The following is a 17,450-nucleotide window of genomic DNA, read 5'->3' as shown; positions in this document are numbered from 1 at the left end:
ATAAGTTCCATAATATGTTGTTGGTACTTCAGCATGTGAAACTGGCAATTCAAATCCCTAATGGTGAAAGTTGCAGAGATGTATACTTTCTTACCCCATCTGTCTAAAGCTCTGGAATCCCTGTCCGAAGGGGTGGGATTCTTAGCTGTAGTTGCTTTGATACATTTAGGCCCCTGGGAGGTGGACCCCCTGGGTCAGCAGTACTATTTCTGAAAAATAATTTGTGAGAGTCAGGAACTCTGTAGTACATGTTTGGTTTCCTAGGAGCAGGGGGTAAGGTATCAGGAGTTAAACTGGATTCCATAAAGTCATCATCCACAACATCCAGGACTGGGGGTATTGCTAAAGGCCTATGTTGTGGCAAATCTAGAAATTCTCTGAGTCCCTTTTTGGACTGAGGATAGTCTTAGCATTCCCAGTGGAAATGCTCTCTTATAGTATGTAAGGTTTCACCAAAAGAAAAATCTTCTGGAGGAGAAGCAGAGGGAATGGATTCCTCTGCATCTGAATCCTCATAAGCAGATAAAGGCATGTCTTCATAATCAGATACCTCAGAGTCATCGGACTCTTGGTCTGTTAAAGCTGCTGGGGACAAGTCTCTTTTTATCTTAGCAGGGAAGGCTGACTTCCCCTAATCAGCATAATAAGGTCTTCTGCCATTTTAAGCATTTGTTGTTGTGGCAACGAAGCAGGTGCATAAGTTTGGGAGAGAAGGGATCGTTTTTTTAGGCGTACCACATACTCTTGGCCTTAGAATCCGGTAGTTTTAGACAGAACTGAAGATGCGAAAGAAGTTGTTGAATTGTGTCGAATATCGGTAGTGCGAAGAACTTCCTCAGAAGCCTGTGCCTGCTCAGCGGCTCTGGACACATCCAAGGTAGACATCAGCAGGTTCCGTAGTTGAAGAAGAGTCTCACGGTATACCGGACTCCGAACAGGTCTCAGTAGAGGCCTGCAAATCCATTGAAGTGGGTATCAGGGGCTGTGAAAGTGCCTCACTTGAGTACCGGCGAACTGGCGACTAGCTTAACAGAAGCGTCTTTGGCAGTTTTGGATCTGTGCGGTCTGTCTCTGTCTTTTATCCTTACTTTTTTTGGAAGATTGGTAGTTGGATGGCTACCAAAGCCATTTCGGAATATGGAGATCGAGAACGAAAGTATTTAGTGACAATAAGGGCCTGGCGACGAATAGTTTGGGCATTGAACAAAGTACAAAACCGACAGCAAGGTGTGTTGTGGTCTAGGCCTAAACAGGTGACATAGTAAGAATGGAAATCTCGGTGTGGTATTTGCTTCTTGCTTTCCACAGGCAAGACAATTGTTAACTTTTTCTGACATCGGTTAGTGCAAGAAAAAGGATCCCCAACAGGGTACTTAGCTTTAGAAGACTTCAGGATAATTCAATTCGGAAACGAAACTCAGTTAGAGGCCGACCGGCACTTGTGCGAACTGCTTCTGCTTCGGGCTCCTCAGCAAGAAAGACTGATGTAATGGCGTCCGCTGCCTGTTTTTGTACCCCTGATGACCTGACGTCAGACCTGGAGCGACAGCAACTGATGTAGAAATACTAAGTCTCTGTTATTCAGGCCAATTGAGGGCTACCCGCAGGCAGATAACCCAAGTGTGATGACTGCAACAGTGAAACATGAAGAACATCTGTCCTTCCTGCTGAGTCAGGAGAGTTGGGATCTGGGGGAGGTGCCATGGAGGCAACGGTGACAGACTGCGCAGTACTGGGTACCAGTGTTGGCGTGGCCAGTCTGGGGCAATCAGGATTGCCCTTGGTCTTTCCTCCCTTAACTTGAGTAATACTCTTGTAAGAAGAGGTAGAGGGGGAAATGCATAGATTGAGAGGTTTGCCCACTGGAAAGATAGGGCATCCACTTTCCAGGTTTTGCTGTGAGATTCCCTGGTGCAGAATTTGTTGAGCTGGTGGTTGTAGCGGGAGGCAAATAGGTCCACCTTTGGGGTACCCCATTTCTGGGTCACAAGGCTGAAGGTATTGTGGTTTTAGTGCCACTCGTGTGGGTCTAGGAGATTTCTGCTTAAGTTGTCTGCAAGAGAGTTTTGTTTGCCTGGCAAGAATTGAGCTTGCAAGTGAATATGCATGGCTGAGGCCGTGTTCCAGACGGTCATGGCTAGCCTGCAGAGTGGGTAAGAGTGGGTTCCCCCTGCTTGTTAAGGTACCACATCATTGTGGTGTTGTCGGTTTTGATTAGTACAGGCCCCGGAGAGAGTAGGGATCTGAAAGCTGTCAGAGCGTGCTGAACAGCTAGCATCTCTTTTTGGTTGATGTGCATATGAATTTGATTTGGGCTCCAGTGGCCCTGAATGCACCTGCCATCCAGATGTACACCCCAGTCATAGTCTGATGCATCTGTGGTTAGAGTCTGGGTGGCGTGGGGTTGTCTAAAGGGAAGCCTCTTGCTGTGGTTGCATGCTGCTGAATCCAAAGGAACTCTTTCCTTAGACAAGGTATCATAGGTATGACAGTTTCCAGGTCCTGAGAATGTTGGCACCAAAGACTTTTTAAGTACCACTGAAGTTTCCTCATACGCAGTCTGGCATATGGAATTAGAATGCAGGAGGCCGTGAACCATAGAGCTTGCAGGATTTTCCTTGCAGATAACTGGGTTCTGGTGGCCATTTGAGAGAAGTAGCTTGTTAGGTTTGCTTTTCTGGAGTAAGGAATGCCATCTGGGATGCTGTGTCCAAGCTTGCTCCCAGGAATACAATTTTTGGACTGGGGACTAGTTTGTATTTCTTTTCATTGACAGTGTACCCCAGGGAGGTTAGAAGGTCCTTTACAAATGTTAGGTGCTGCAACAGATTTTCCTGACTGTCTGCCTGAATCAGGCAATTGTCCAAGTAAAGGTAAATTTGAATATTTCTCTTTCTGCAATAGGCAATGGCTGGAGCTAGGCATTTTGTGAAAACTCTGGGAGCAGTGGATAAGCCAAAGAGAGGTGCAGAGAACTGATAATGCATAGGTCCTGCCCTGAAACGTAGATATTTCCTGCAGGAGTCCCTGACTGGGATGTGCAGATAGGCCTCCTTTAGATCTAGGGTGACTAACCAGGCATCTTTGGACAGCATAGGGAAAAGCTGCTGTAGGGTGAGAATTTTGAATTTTGGTACCGCCAGGAAGGTGTTTAGACTGGATCTAAGATTGGGCGCCAAGTACCCTCTTTTCTGGGTACCAGGCAAAGTCTGGCATAAAAACCTTGGCTTATCTGTTCTGCAGGAACAGGCTGAATTGCCCTTATGGAGAGCAGTGACTGAACTTGGTTTTGTGCTTCTGCCCACTGGGTTTGGAGGAAGGTCTGGAAACCCTTTTGGGGTTGGCAGCATGTGGAAATAAAATTTGTACCCGTGGGATACTATGCTGAGGACCCATCGATTGTTCGTGATGGAGGTCCAGTTTTCTGAATGGTGGGAAAATTTTCCACCTAGGGGCACGAGCAATTGGACAGAGGTGAGGAGAGGAGTTGAGAAGTCATTGTGAATTCTTTCCATAAGGGGGTGGCTTAGCACTCCCTGTTTTAAAAGTGGAGGTACTCCATTGCTTTGTTCTCTGCATACCCTGAGACTGTAGTGTGGGGGGTCTGTTTCCCCTAGGTCTAGTCTGAGGTGGCTTTGAGGGGGCTGGAAAGGACCAATGTTATGAGGGGCAATGCCTACTGAATCTTGGAGGTTGCACTTGCAAAAAATCTTTGACTGTCTGCACAGACTTAGCTTATTCTTCCATCTTTTTTAAAATCTCTTCTGCTTTGGTTCCAGACAGATTGTCCTTGTTCAGACGTGCATCCAATAATTTTGATTTGACATGGTCTGTCGAGGTCTGCTCCTTAAACCAGGCATGCCTTCTAAGTATAGAACCTGTGACTGCTGCCCTGCAAGATGTTTCTAGGGTGTCAAACCCACATTGCAGGGTATGCTTGCTGACTTGGCTTGCAGAATGCATAAGCACCTATAATTCTTTATTTTCTGCACAGTCAGGGAAGGTAGATAATTTTTGCTCAATAAGTTCCATTGTATGTGGCTGGTATTTCAGCATGTGGAACTTGACAATTTAATGCTGTAATGGCAAGAGTTGCAGAGGTATATACTTTTTTACCTCATCTGTTTAAAGCTCGGGAATCCCCGTCCGAGGGGGGTGGAGTCTTAGTTGTAGTTGCTTTTATTCCTTTAGGTCCTTGGGAGATGACCTCTGGGTCAGCAGTAGGATTTTTGAAAAGAAATTTGTGAGAGTCAGGGACTCTGTAGTACCTGTCAGACTTCCTGAGATCAGGGTGTAACGTATCAGGAGTCAGACTGGACTCCATAAAGACATCTTCCACAACATCCAGAACAGGAGGGATAGCTAAGGGTCTGTTCTGTGGTAAGTCTAAAAATTCTCTGAGTCTCTTTTTGGACTAAGGATAATCTTGGCATTCCCATTGAAAATGCTTTCTCAAAGTATGTAGGGTTTCACCAAAAGAAAAATCTTCTGGAGGGGAGGCAGAAGGAATGGATTCCTCTGCATCTGAATCCTCATAGGCAGATAAGGGCATGTCTTCATAATCAAAAATCTCAGAGTCGTCAGACTCTTGGTCAGATAAAGCTGCTGGGGACAAGTCTCTTTCTTTTAGCAGGGGAAGGCTGGCTTCCCTTAATCAACATGATGATCAGGGTCTTCCGCCATTTTAAGCATCTGTGATTGTGTCAAGGAAGCAGGCGCTTGAGTTTGGGTCGTCGGTTTTTTAGGCATAGCTCGTACTCTTGGCCTTAGAAATTCGGTAGTTTTAGAAAGAACTGAAGATGCGAAAGAAGTCATCGGTTTGTGTCGAATATCGGTAGCGCAAAAAACTTACTCAGAAGCCGGTGCCTGCACAGCGGCTCTGGACGCATCCAAGGTAGAGAAATCTGCAGGTTCCATAGTCCAAGAAGAGTCTCGCAGCATACCAGACTCCGAACGGGTCTCATTAGCGGCCTGTGAATCCATCGAAGCAGGCATCAGGGACTGCAAGAGCGCCTCACTGAGTACCGGCGAACTGGCGACTAGCTTAACGGAAGCATTGTCAGCAGTTTTGGACCTGTGAGGTCTGTCTCTGTCTTTATCTTTACGTTTTTTCGGAAGATCGGTAGTCGGATGGCTTACCGAAGCCATTTCAGAATACGGAGATCAAGAACGACAGTATTTAGCTACAATAATGGCCCGACGATAAATAGTTCGGCATTGAACAAAGCACAAAACCAGCAGCGAGGTACGTCGTGGTCTGGGCCTACACAGGTGATGCAGTAAGAATGGAAATCTCAGTGTGGTATTTGTTTTCCATAGGCGAGACAATTGTTAACTTTTTCTGACATCAGTTAGAACAAGAAAAAAGGATCCCCAATGGGGTACTTAGTTTAGATGACTTCAAGTTGATTAAATTTCGAAAATAAGAACTCAGGTAGTGGCCGACCGGCACTCGTGCAAACTGCTTCTGCTTCGGGCTCCTTGGCAAGAAAGACTGGTGTAATGGCGTCGGCTGCCTGTTTTTATACCACTGATGACCTGATGTCAGTCCTGAAGTGACAGCAACTGACGCAGAAATACTAAGCCTCTGGTATTCTGGTCGACTGAGGGCTAACCCTGGCAGGATAACCCTAGTGTGATGACTGCAACAGTGAAACATGAAGAACATCCTCCCTTGCTGAGGCTTTGTTTTGACAGAGTACCACCCACAGCTGGAGCCTCAGTCTCTGAAGTCTGTGAACTGGGAGGGACACCAGACAAGAACAGTTATCGAAGACTGTTCCAATGAACCCTATGGACTGGGTCACAGCAAGGTTGGATTTCTCCCAGTTTATCTTTATTCCCAAAAGTCTCATCAGGGAAATTGTACTACAGGGCTGCTATCAGAAGATCCTTGGTGGGGGTGGTAAGGAGCCAATCATCCAAATACGGAAACACCCAAAATCCTTGCAGTCTCAAGTGGGCTGTGACCACTGCCATGCATTTTGTGAACACTCTGGGGGCTGTAGAGAATCCGAATGACAGGGCACGGAATTGGTAGTGATTGGCTCCTAGCCGAAACTGGAGTAGACTCCTGGAGTGTTTGTCCACTTTGATGTGGTAATACGCGTACCGGAGATCTATCGAGCACATCCAATTGCCTTCCCTTAGAAAAGGGAGAATGGACTGAACAGTGACCATCCGGAATTTCATTTGGGCAACAGACTTGTTCAAATTGCTGAGATCCAGAATTGGTTTCCAGTCACCTGACTTTTTTGGCACCAAAAAGAATCTTGAGTAGAATCCGGATCCGCATTGGTCTGGTGGGACTATTTGGATGACTCTTTTTTGACACAGCTTATTTCTGCAGCTGCTTCTTCCCTTTGACTGGGTGGAATGATGGGAAGTTTTGTTGGAAGCTTTGGATAAGTGATGAGGGGAATGGTGTAGCCTCTGGTTATAATCTTCTGCACCCAACGGTCGGAAGTATCAACTACCAGGCAGCATGGTGCAGAGAGAAACATCCCCTGACTGCTTCAAGGGGAAAGCAATTGGGCCGCTCTTTAGGAGCGCTGGTAAGGCTGCCCAGAGACAGAATCCCTGGGTGCCTGATTACATTGACCCCCTCTGCCTCTGTAGAGGCATCTTCCAGAATTGTTACCCCCACTGCCCTGGGGGTATCATCGCCACTTGTGGTACAGAAAGGACCCTGAGATTTTTTGTGCCACATTTTCCAGCTCCTATAGTTCCTGGAAAAGGAACTTTGTGGATTGGGAAAGCATAGACCTATGGCAGACAGGGTCTTACCGTCCTTCTCACACCTGTTAAGGGTGTCTTTCCAAAAATGGAAGATGCTTCGACTGGAGCATTCAGGAAGGAAGACTTGAAAGGGTCCGCGAAGTCACAGAGGCACATCCAGGCATGGCGGTTCATAACTATGCCTGAACCAGCTGCTCTAGCCACCCCTTCAATTGCATGTTAGAGCAACCTCATGGATGAACTGGAGATCGATTCCAGAGTTGCGAGACGATTTTGTCTCTTACCCCATCAGACACCTGTCTTGCGAGCGTTCCAGAGAGTTCATAGGTTCATACTAGGCTATCTGCCCAAGGGCATTTATAAGCCTAGCCAGAATGTGTTTGGCTTTCGCCATCCTTTTTAAATTTATTTTGCTATGCCCTTTTTCGAGGTTAGTATACTGTGCCTCTGTCTAACAGTGACACAGAAGTGATACCCGGGGTAAACCTACGATCTCCCATCCACTCATCAAGATTCCTCTTGAAGAGAGTCAATGAGGGACTCTGCCTAACCTGGACTGGGATTTTATTCCAGAGTGAAGGGAGCCTCTGGGTTATGAATCTGTCCCCTCTATTGACAGTTCGGAAACCAAGTCTCTTTAGAGCCTCGTAAAATGTGCCAAGTAATTCAAAGACAGTATGTCAAAAGTTGCTGAAGCAAAAATTCACTTCCCTAATCTGTCCACAGCCCGGGACTCCCTGCTGGGTGGATGAACAGTATGACTCTTCAGCGAGATCCTTTTTTGTGGCTGCTGCCACCACCATAGCATCAACCTGTCAACCTCTAGACGAATGTGGGTTTTCCTCAGGGGGGGTAGTATCTTGTCAGGTCTCTGAGGGATCGACTCAACAGAATCAGGGTTCTTCCAGGTGCGCTGCACCACGAGTTGTACCAGCTTGTCCACAGGTGGGGTCACCCAAGAGATAGATGGCCGGGCACGGAAAGCCTGCAGAAACACAGACTCCTCGGAAGAAGGGTTAGTGGGCTTCCAATCAACCCTCTATTTCAACATTTCAAGGATGTCCCCAAAGGAGACATCATCAGGGGGTGACTGTGAAGACCCTTCCCAGTTATCGAAATCTGTATCCTCTGTCAGAGACTCTTCAGGGGAGCCTATGTGCTTCCTCTTGCACAATCTCTTCTGTGGTGGCTCCTCAGCTGGGGCGTCTGAGGGGGGACTTGGAAGAGGGGCACCCTGTAATGGGGCCTCCTGTGACTTTCCTGCCTGGTGTCCCAGGATGGTGGCTTGTGTCAGCTGTAGCTCAGGGGAAAAAGAGGTCTGGGGTTCCAACGTTGGTGGAATGCTTCCAGAAGCAAGTGCCCTCTCCATAGCTCGGAAAGCAGGTCCACCCAAAGAGGGATGGGAGCCCAGAACAGAGAGGGACAACCTTGGAACTGGGGTCACACCCTGCTCCACCAAACCCACTCCCGAGGGTGGAGCCTCAACCAGGATCGGTGCAAAAATGCAAATAAACTATTATTTTATTTATTTTACATTTGCTGACTGGGATAGTCTAACTGGATTTATGTCCATTTTCAGTACAGATAAGCTCCAAGAGATTACTAGACTACTAACATACAGGTGCTAGTTGTTATACAGTTAAATACTACAATTTTTAAACAGTTCAGGAATCTTCACAGTTTATAACATGTTACAAGCATTAGATAAGATATTTTAGACTTTCTGTACAAGACTTCATTAGTAACTAGAAAGTAATTGTTAAACAAATGCATACTTCAAGTTTCAACAGTTCAGCAATGCTCACAGTTTAAACAATACTTGTTGCCTGCCTTAGGTAGGATGCTTTAGAATTATATGCAGAAGAATTTAACAAGCTATTTTAAATTATCCTATTATTATTAGGATACGATATGTTTTTGCCAAGGATAGGCCTTGATCTAAAAAGACACAGAACAGAAATTAGGTCTTAAGAGAGGGTATTTGGGAATATAGCATGAGATTAGTCTGGATTTGTACAGGGACATCTGGGAGGTTAAAACACAGACAGGCAACCCTCCTCAAAACAGTACCAGTGGCTATATCCCTGTAAGGAGAATCAAATATCAAAAGAGTGACACACACACACACAGACACACACAGACACACGCAGGCACACGCAGGCACACGCAGGCACACGCAGGCACACCTCATCTTATTTTCTTCAACCTTTTAAATTTACATAAACTCATACCAAACCTGAACCAGAAGATATTAATCCTATTGCTGCTAAACATTTAGGTAATTCCAATTGTACACTTTCTGACAAGGAGAAGAAAATAACTGATAAGTTTGAGAAAAAAAATTTACACTTCTGCAACTTTGATTTATAACATTTTGAACTACCAGGCTCATATGTTAAAGTTTATTCTGACTAACTGTGAAAGTATGAAGAATAATTTGTCTGCATTTTCTTCTTGTGAGGAAAAATCAGCTTTAAATGGTTTGATTTCTTCCATTTTACAGGTCACAACTCAACAGTGTGTGTGTGTGTGTGTGTGTGTGTGTGTGTGTGTGTGTGTGTGTGTGTGTGTGTGTGTACATGACTCTTGATACTCCTTACACACTGGTATTGTTTTCAGGAGGGTTGCCTATCTGTGTTTTAACCTCCCAGATGATGCGAAAAGTGAGATTTTAAATTCTCGTCTGGAGAGAGATTTTGTTTTTGGCCCCCTGCTGTAGACATTATCAAAAAGTATGATGGAAGGGATAAGCTGATAGAGATAATCTCTAAGAATTTTCAGTCCTCCTTTTCCAAATTTTCTATGGGAATCTCTAACCCTTCGTTCAATTTTGGCAAGAAACAAAAACAGTCTCCGCTAAATGTTGTTAAACAGAAGTTTAAGAAGTGGCAAAGGGGTTCCAAAAAGAATACAGGAAACTGTCCCCCAAAACCAAGGACAGCTCAAGTCAGAATGGTTATTTAAGGGACCCTGCCCCCCCACCCTGGCAGTTCCTTTTCCTTCCAGAAAGTCTGAATATCTACTTATCTGTTTCACAACATATAGTTTCAGACAAATGGGTTTTGAAGACCATTTGTCAAGGTTACAGATCATAGTCGGAGGAAAATCCACCTTTCCACAGGGTAATTCCTCATCTACCAGATCAGATTACTCTATTTCCCACTGTCTCAATGAGTGACAGAACCAGTTCCTCCTTCACAGGCTGGGTAAAGTTTTTATTAAAGGATATTTTTAGTCCCAAAGAAATACAATTCTTGGACACCAGTTCTGTATCTTTCTTCCTAAGCAACTTTGTGATAGTGCCCAAGATGAAAATGTTGTCACTTCATAACCGGTTACCCATTCTTCTTCTTCATCATTTAAGTTTCCTGGTAACACTAGATGTAAAATATGCTTATCATCATATCCCTATTCATCCAGACTTCAGGTGTTTAAGGTTTTGTGTGTCTGGATCACATTACCAGTTATATGTCTTACCCTTTGGACTATCCACTGCACCAAGATTCTTCACAAAATGTCTAGCTCTAATTATAGTTTACTGCAGGCTACAGGGTATCCACATTTTTCCATATTTGGATGACTTACTTATCTTTGCAGACTCTTTTTAAAAGCATCAAGAATCTCTCACTTGGATGAGAGATGTCTTACCCAGTATGGGATTCCAAGAGAACATTCAAAAGTCTTTTTTGACTATATCACAAAGGATTGCATTCCAGAGGTATCTGCTAGACAACTCAGTTCAAAGAGCTTTTCTTCCATAAGAAAGAATAACCCAATATGGTTTTCACTCACACTTTGGTCACTGCATGGGAATATTTCAGAACTTTGGGTCTCAAGGCTACTATAATGCTCATGATACCCTGGCAAGACTTCAGATGAAAAATATACAATGATTTCTGAAGTCTCTCTTTTCCCAGCACCAACACCCATTATCTTTACAAATCCCAGTTCTGGCATTTGTCAGATGTGAGATCACTTGGTGGAAATAGCATATTTCCCTAAATCCAGGTTTCCCCTTCTCCCCCTGTTCCACAGCTGTCACCACAGACACTTTGGACTTTGCTTGTGGAACAACGTCAGAAGGGATAAAAGTGCAAGGTGTTTGGGACACCAAGAACAGATTCAAGGACATAAACATAAGAGATGCTTGCTTTGATCAAGGCACTCAACTCTCTGAATCAGTTTTGGTCCTCTGGATCTCTTCTTGTTGTTAGACAATACCAGATTCATACTGTACATCAACAAGCAAGGGAGAACCAGGTCTTACTCCCTCTGCATGCTAGTCATGTCAGGTTGGGATATAGTTTCACAGCACAGTCTTACTCTATCCTACATCCCGTCTGTGTGGCAGACAAGCTGAGCAGGACAAAGGCAGACACCCATGACTGGAAAATAGATTGGTAGTCATCCAAAATTTGAACCATCTGTGGGGAGTTCCTCAAGTAGACCTTTTTGCCTCTTCTCTCAACAAAGATACTTAGGGGAAACTTTTGACAAAAAAAAAACAAAAACTTGCCTTTGCTCCACACGTCCAAAGCATTACAAAGTAGCACTCAATTAGCTTAGGTTAGCATACAAATACTCTCATCTATTCCCAGCAGAACTTAGGAAGGCTCTAGCATTGCAAACAATAATGGCCAAAATAAAATACTACCTACCACTATTTGCTCTAAACTCTGCAGAGAACACATGCACTATCTGCAAGTGACTGCAAAGATCTGCAGTTTCATAACCCTGGCTGGCCCTACAGAATACCACTGTATTTCTCCAGAAAAATCCAAATGGCTGCTCTAACTGCTAGAGTCACCTTCCTACTGAACTATCTAACATTCAAACTAATTCACTGCTCATACTGCACACCTCTAGCACATATACTGCAACACAGGCAGATAAACATATCCCTTCCTCTCCTCTCCTCTACAGGAAGCCATTAAGGTAAACATAGTCCACTAAAGTCAATAGAAGTCACAAAAAAATCACATAATTGGAAATACATTGGGTGCTCTATTCTGGATCACAGGACACAAGTTCACCACTGGCTTTGTCACACATCATGAATTTTGTTCCCTAACCTAACGTACAAGAAGTTTCATATTATTACACACAAGACTAAGTATCCCAATACACTTATTTTAGTTTATCTTTAATAAATTGTACAAGAAAGCCCACCTTGGGAAGGACACACTAAAGACCCACTCCATCTGAGTGAACCATTACTCTGTATACAGTCTTAGGATAACCAATGATACATCATCTCTCCTTTCGGTTCATGGATATGTTGATTTCTGGTGATGCATAAACCTGGTCTTGTTCAGATTTTTTTTTAGACTGGTTGTAAAACATTTAATCTTTTCACAGTATTTTCATTAAAGAGTCTGTAACCTACACTTACCTATGATATGGTTTATATAAAATAGTAAAAAACGTATACATGCTCACTTTGAGAATTAAAGCCACTCTAGATGTCTCTTCAGAACAACAGAGCTCCTTTTTTTATTTGCCCTGCAAGACAACATGAGGAACTGCTCCCTGCATCCAGTTGAATCACTCATGCCTCCAGAGTAGGGGATAACTGCCAAACCCATTGTTTCCCAAAAGCCTGGATCTTTTTATGAATTAGGCAAATTACTCCGGTTCCACATCCATAAAAAGGGAAATAACGGTAACTGCACTGTATGCCTGCATTAAAAAGTGTCCCTTCCCAGCTTATGGTCATCGACTCCTCAGAGCATGTTCCCAAAGGAAGCTAGCATACTTTATTCTTTAGCAAGACATGCAATCAAAATTAGATGCTAAAGGCACGTGGAAAGTAAGGTAAGGGAAATATCTGACTATCCTCATCTATCAACTGACGGCAAATTGTGGAAGATGATTTGTAATGCCCTGAGGTGCTTCAGGCAGCATCCTAGTCTTCTTGATGACAACCAACAGTCCCGATTTTGATCAGCTTCATTGTGTCGGATTCTGTGTTTATCATACTTTTGTAATGTTAATTTCATTTTATTATATCTGATTTCTGCAGGCTGAGCTTGAATACGATCCAGCTGGGTCAATGTTTCAACCTCTGTTGAAACTTGGTTATCCGATGCCCAATTAATACTCAACCCAAACAAAACTGAACTACTCATTTTCCAACCCACCAAACATACTCAAAACAACTCCCACTTTAAAATCACAGCAAAAGACAACACCACTATATACCCAACTGAACACACCAAATTGCTAGGAGTGGAAATTGACAATAAACTAAAATTTGACATTCACATATCCATGACCATAAAAAAAGTCCACAAAAAACTAGGAGCATTATACAGAAATAAGCAACTTCTCACCAAAGCAGCAAAGATTTCAATAGCAAATTCCCACCTTATCCCCACCCTACTTTATGCCTCTCTAATATATACCAACCTAAGGCAATGTGATCTAAACAAGCTAGAGACCTGCTACAACAAAATCGCCAAATTCGCCACAGGGGCATCCTACCATAGTCACCACTCTCTCTCACTTGCTGAACTGGGCTGGCTTGAACTCCCTCACCTCCTTCAATGGTATCAACTATCACTCGCCCACAAATTAGTAAACCATCCACTAAATGTCCCATCCCTCCAGAATCTACTCCAACCCTATCGCACCACCAGACCACTACGATCCAGCAACAAAAATCACTTGCAGATCACTAAAGCCAATAACTCTGCTGGTGAAGCACTATTCTCTTGCACCATAGCCCAATTATGGAACTCCCTCCCACCCACAATTACCTCCGTAACATCATGCACCCACTTCAAAACTTTACTAAAAGCGCACCTAAAAACATGCTGGCTATGCCCTTGCAACTCCCACTCTAATATCACCCACCCCATCCAACCACTACCTTTCTTTCCACCCCACTAACTACCTTGATTATAGCAAGCTCAGATGCTCATAAGCCTAGTACTTATTATACAGCAGGAACTTCTTATTGTAACATTTGTTAATGTCTGTTATGTACTTCGCAGATAAAGATTCTAGTTGTCTACTGATGTACTACGTTCTTCATCTGTAAATATGTTTGTAATTAATTGCTATGTTAAATTGTTAATCGCTATGTAATCCAATGTAACTACTGTCTGTTTATTTTAACTGTGGAGCTTTTCTTCCTGGGCCTCCGCTGAAAATGGACCTACGTCCAGTCGGACACTCCCGGTCAACAAATGTAAATAAATAAAATAAAATAAAATATAAATAAATGTTCTACCGGTTAAAAGATATTTATTTATTGGCATTATGTTTACTGGGTTAGTCCGACTAGGGCTAAAAAGGTTTTTTTTTCAGCAAAAGCCTGAGGAGAAAAACTACAGTACAAAAATATAATTTACAATTAAAGATTACACTTGTTGAGAGTTATAAAACAATTCAGAGTCTTGAAAGATAACAGTACAAAGTGAAAAGTAAAAAGAGACTTGTTACATAACGTACAATACAATTTTAAAACAACTATGCAATATGTATTTTTTGAAAATATAACAAATGATGGTTCACGTTACAAGGAAAAAATAATGAGGATTATAAAATATAAGGTAAAAAAATAAAAGGTGTATTCATTACAGTATATAACTATTGAAAAACAGCTGAGGTGTAGGTTGGTAGGCTGACAGTAGGAAAAACAGGTGAAGTAAGAAGGTAAGAAAAGAGAAAATAAAGCAGAAAAGACAAGTAAAAAAAAACACCGAGGGGATGAAGGTTAGAGACAGTTGAGTGTTATGAGTGAGAGCCGAGTGGTAGAGGTGGGAGAATATTATTTACATATAACTAAATAAATAAATAAAATTATACCTACTGCAGCTTAAGGTTCACATCTGCTATACACAAATATTACAGTCATTAACATACTGAAGATAATTACAGACGCCTCAGAAAACTGAAGATATTCAAGACTAAAAAGTCCTTCATCTACTATAGAGGGTAGGCAGTCTATGATGAAGATTACGATAATTGCTATTAAGATACAGAGCAAAAGTAGGGCAAAGACACACATTTATTTGTACATGTAAACAATGGAATGCCTCAAAGCAAGGTAATGCCTTAGTTTTCCCTTTTGAAGACAATAATGATGCCAGCATTCTTCACAACGTCTGGAACATTCTCACTGTTTCTGATTTAATAAATGAGCTGTTTCAGGACCTGCTATTCCCTCAGCTTTAAAACGCCTATACACCAACTGGTTCTGCAGTTTTGCCATATTTTACCTACTTGATGACACCTTACTTATGCAAGTTTGGAAGATTAGCGAGAGATTCTTAAAGGGCACTGTGGGGCAGATTTGACAGGGGCATCAGTTATGGAGAACTCTTAGTTCAAGAGAGTCTCACCGTCATCTAGCCTGAATGTATCTAATGCTCTTTTTAAGTCTCAAGAGTCAGTCCCTCTCAAGACTGAAGGTGAATACGGCCATGACAATTTGGAAAACAGCTAATCTTGCCAAAGCACCACATATCATGGCTGCCAATAAAATGTCAAATCTGTATGTCTTGTTTTTTTATTTGAGCTTCTGTTGAAAGCAGTTGGTATGGGGAAAAAAAAAACAAAGCACTGTGAAAGGACATCAACATATACCTGCCTACAGAGAAACCATTTAAAATAGGGGGGGGGGCAGGAGGGTGACTATGGCTCAGTGAAGAGTACCCCAAGAGCAACTGTTAGTAGCCCTCTTCTGTGGTAGCTGTATGGTTAAGAAGAATCCCAAGCAGTATAAAAACATCCCAGAGAAGGTTAAATAGGAAAGCTCAGAAAGCTGAATTCTACAACACAGAAATGCTAAAGGACAACTGACTTCTAAGAGTCACAGTACAACCAATACAGTTTGCTGATAGAACTGACAGCTAAGTAGCTGTAGTACAAATATTCTCAATGCATAAAGTTTTAAAGTGCTGGAAGAAATGACCCACCTGATGGAGTAGCCTTTAACTGCAACATTGTTCAATAAGCAGTAAGTCTCTTGGGAGGGCTGTTCTCAGTAATGGTGAAAAATGGAGAATGAAGAATGAGAACACTGCTGACAGGTGAAAGGAACACTGTGAGAATATGGACATACCCTGCTCTGTGAAGGCTGTGCCAGAAGAGAAGGTGGGAATGGATTAACTTCCGTAAATGAGGTTATTGTAATGATTAAACAGTCCTGCTGTAGCAAGGTTGCTGGAGTGGATGAGATCAATCAGGAAACACTGGAGGAGAGGGACACTTGATTTGACAGTGTCCTTCTGTGGGCAGTAATTACCTTTCTGTCCTTCCCCCCTTCCCAGTTTGGATAGTTTCTCCATAAGTGTATATGTTAATATCCTTCTACAATTTATTTGCCATACCAGCTGCTTTAAATATACTTTTTCAATATTGAGTAAAAGACTGGGACAGCACTTCTGGACAGGCAAACTGGGGTAGTGGTCCCTATTTTCAAAAAGGGAACACATGGATGCATTCCAGTTACAGAGGTATCAAATTCCTCAGCCTCTAAGTGCATACAGAGATGCTGGAAAGGAGGCTGCACAAAAGTCATGCCTCTAACTTAGGAAAAGCAATGTGTATTCTTTCCTAGCCATGGAAAATTTTAAGACATTCTTTGTCTTGATACAGATGCTGGAAGTGTCATGGGAGTTTATGAATACTGTCTACACATATTTTATGGACTTGGCGAAGACATATAACTGTGTACCGAGCAACACCTTACTTCTACAACAGTACAGGATCCTTACTACATGCCATTCCATAGTTGTGTTAACTATGTTCTAGGTGAGTACAGGAGTCTGCTAATGATGAGTCATAGCCCCTACACAAAAATCGCCAACACAATTGAGGACATCAAGGCATAATCAACATTTGGAGAATATCCAGTCTGGCGATATGTGGACTGCATCTTTATTTTCTTTAGATGATGCTGTCCTCCTGTGATCCCTAATGTGTAGTCAAAGAACACACTACCAAGTGTAAAGAGGATGGCATGAAAGCAGCACCTCCAAATCAGAGGTAAGGCTTCTTTGCCAGCAAAGAGTGGAGTGCACTCTGCAAGTGAATGGGCATTGGCTATCCCAAGTAAAACAGTTTAAACACTTGGTGTCTTCTTCACAAGTCAAAGCAGAGAGGAATGGGAGACTGACCAGTGACAGCTGTTCTGCAGTATTATGCTCAACTGCAGTTGTGAAATGAGAGCTCAGTCACAGAACAGAGGTCTCAATTTGCCCATCAATTTATGTCCCAATTTTCAGCTATGGTCAGAGCAATGGGTAATGACTGGAAGGATGAGATCATGGATACAAGTAGTATAAATTACACTTCTTCAGATGGTGGCTGGAGCATTATTACATACATGAACAGCTTGGAAAGAACTTTTTAAGTGTGTCTACTTAAAGGTGTACATGGCTAGGGATCTTACGCTTCCTGTGATCATGTGCCTAGTACAGTTCCTATAATAATATAACTACCCACCTGACATTGTGCCATAGCAGGACATAAGAATACAGTAAGGCATGTCTCCCTATTGCTGGAGAAAACATCTAGGATAGAAATACTAGGGGTATGAAATTGTGGACCAGTAAAGGATGAATAAGACCCATGTGGATTGGTGGTGTAGAGCCAACACAGCAGATTAGTCAGTTGGTTAAAAGGAAAAAAAAATGGTAAGTAAGCAGATGTACATTGGAAAAGTGCCATCAACTGCAGTACGTTAAGACTCCACAGTACAT

The 17,450-nt window shown here is 42.8% G+C and overlaps 1 protein-coding gene across 1 annotated transcript in view; it reads right to left on the bottom strand.

Annotated features, from left to right (window-relative positions):
• GORASP1 (golgi reassembly stacking protein 1) overlaps positions 1–17,450 on the bottom strand; it is a 584,558-nt gene that overhangs the window by 111,436 nt on the left and 455,672 nt on the right. The window lies entirely within an intron of this gene.

This window comes from Protopterus annectens, chromosome 3.part1 (assembly GCF_019279795.1).
Source record: "Protopterus annectens isolate FY-2018-M chromosome 3.part1, PAN1.0, whole genome shotgun sequence".
NCBI classification, from domain to species: Eukaryota; Metazoa; Chordata; order Ceratodontiformes; family Protopteridae; genus Protopterus; species Protopterus annectens.
Note: the sequence above shows the minus strand (reverse complement) of the source record. Positions and strands in the feature narration are given on the sequence as shown.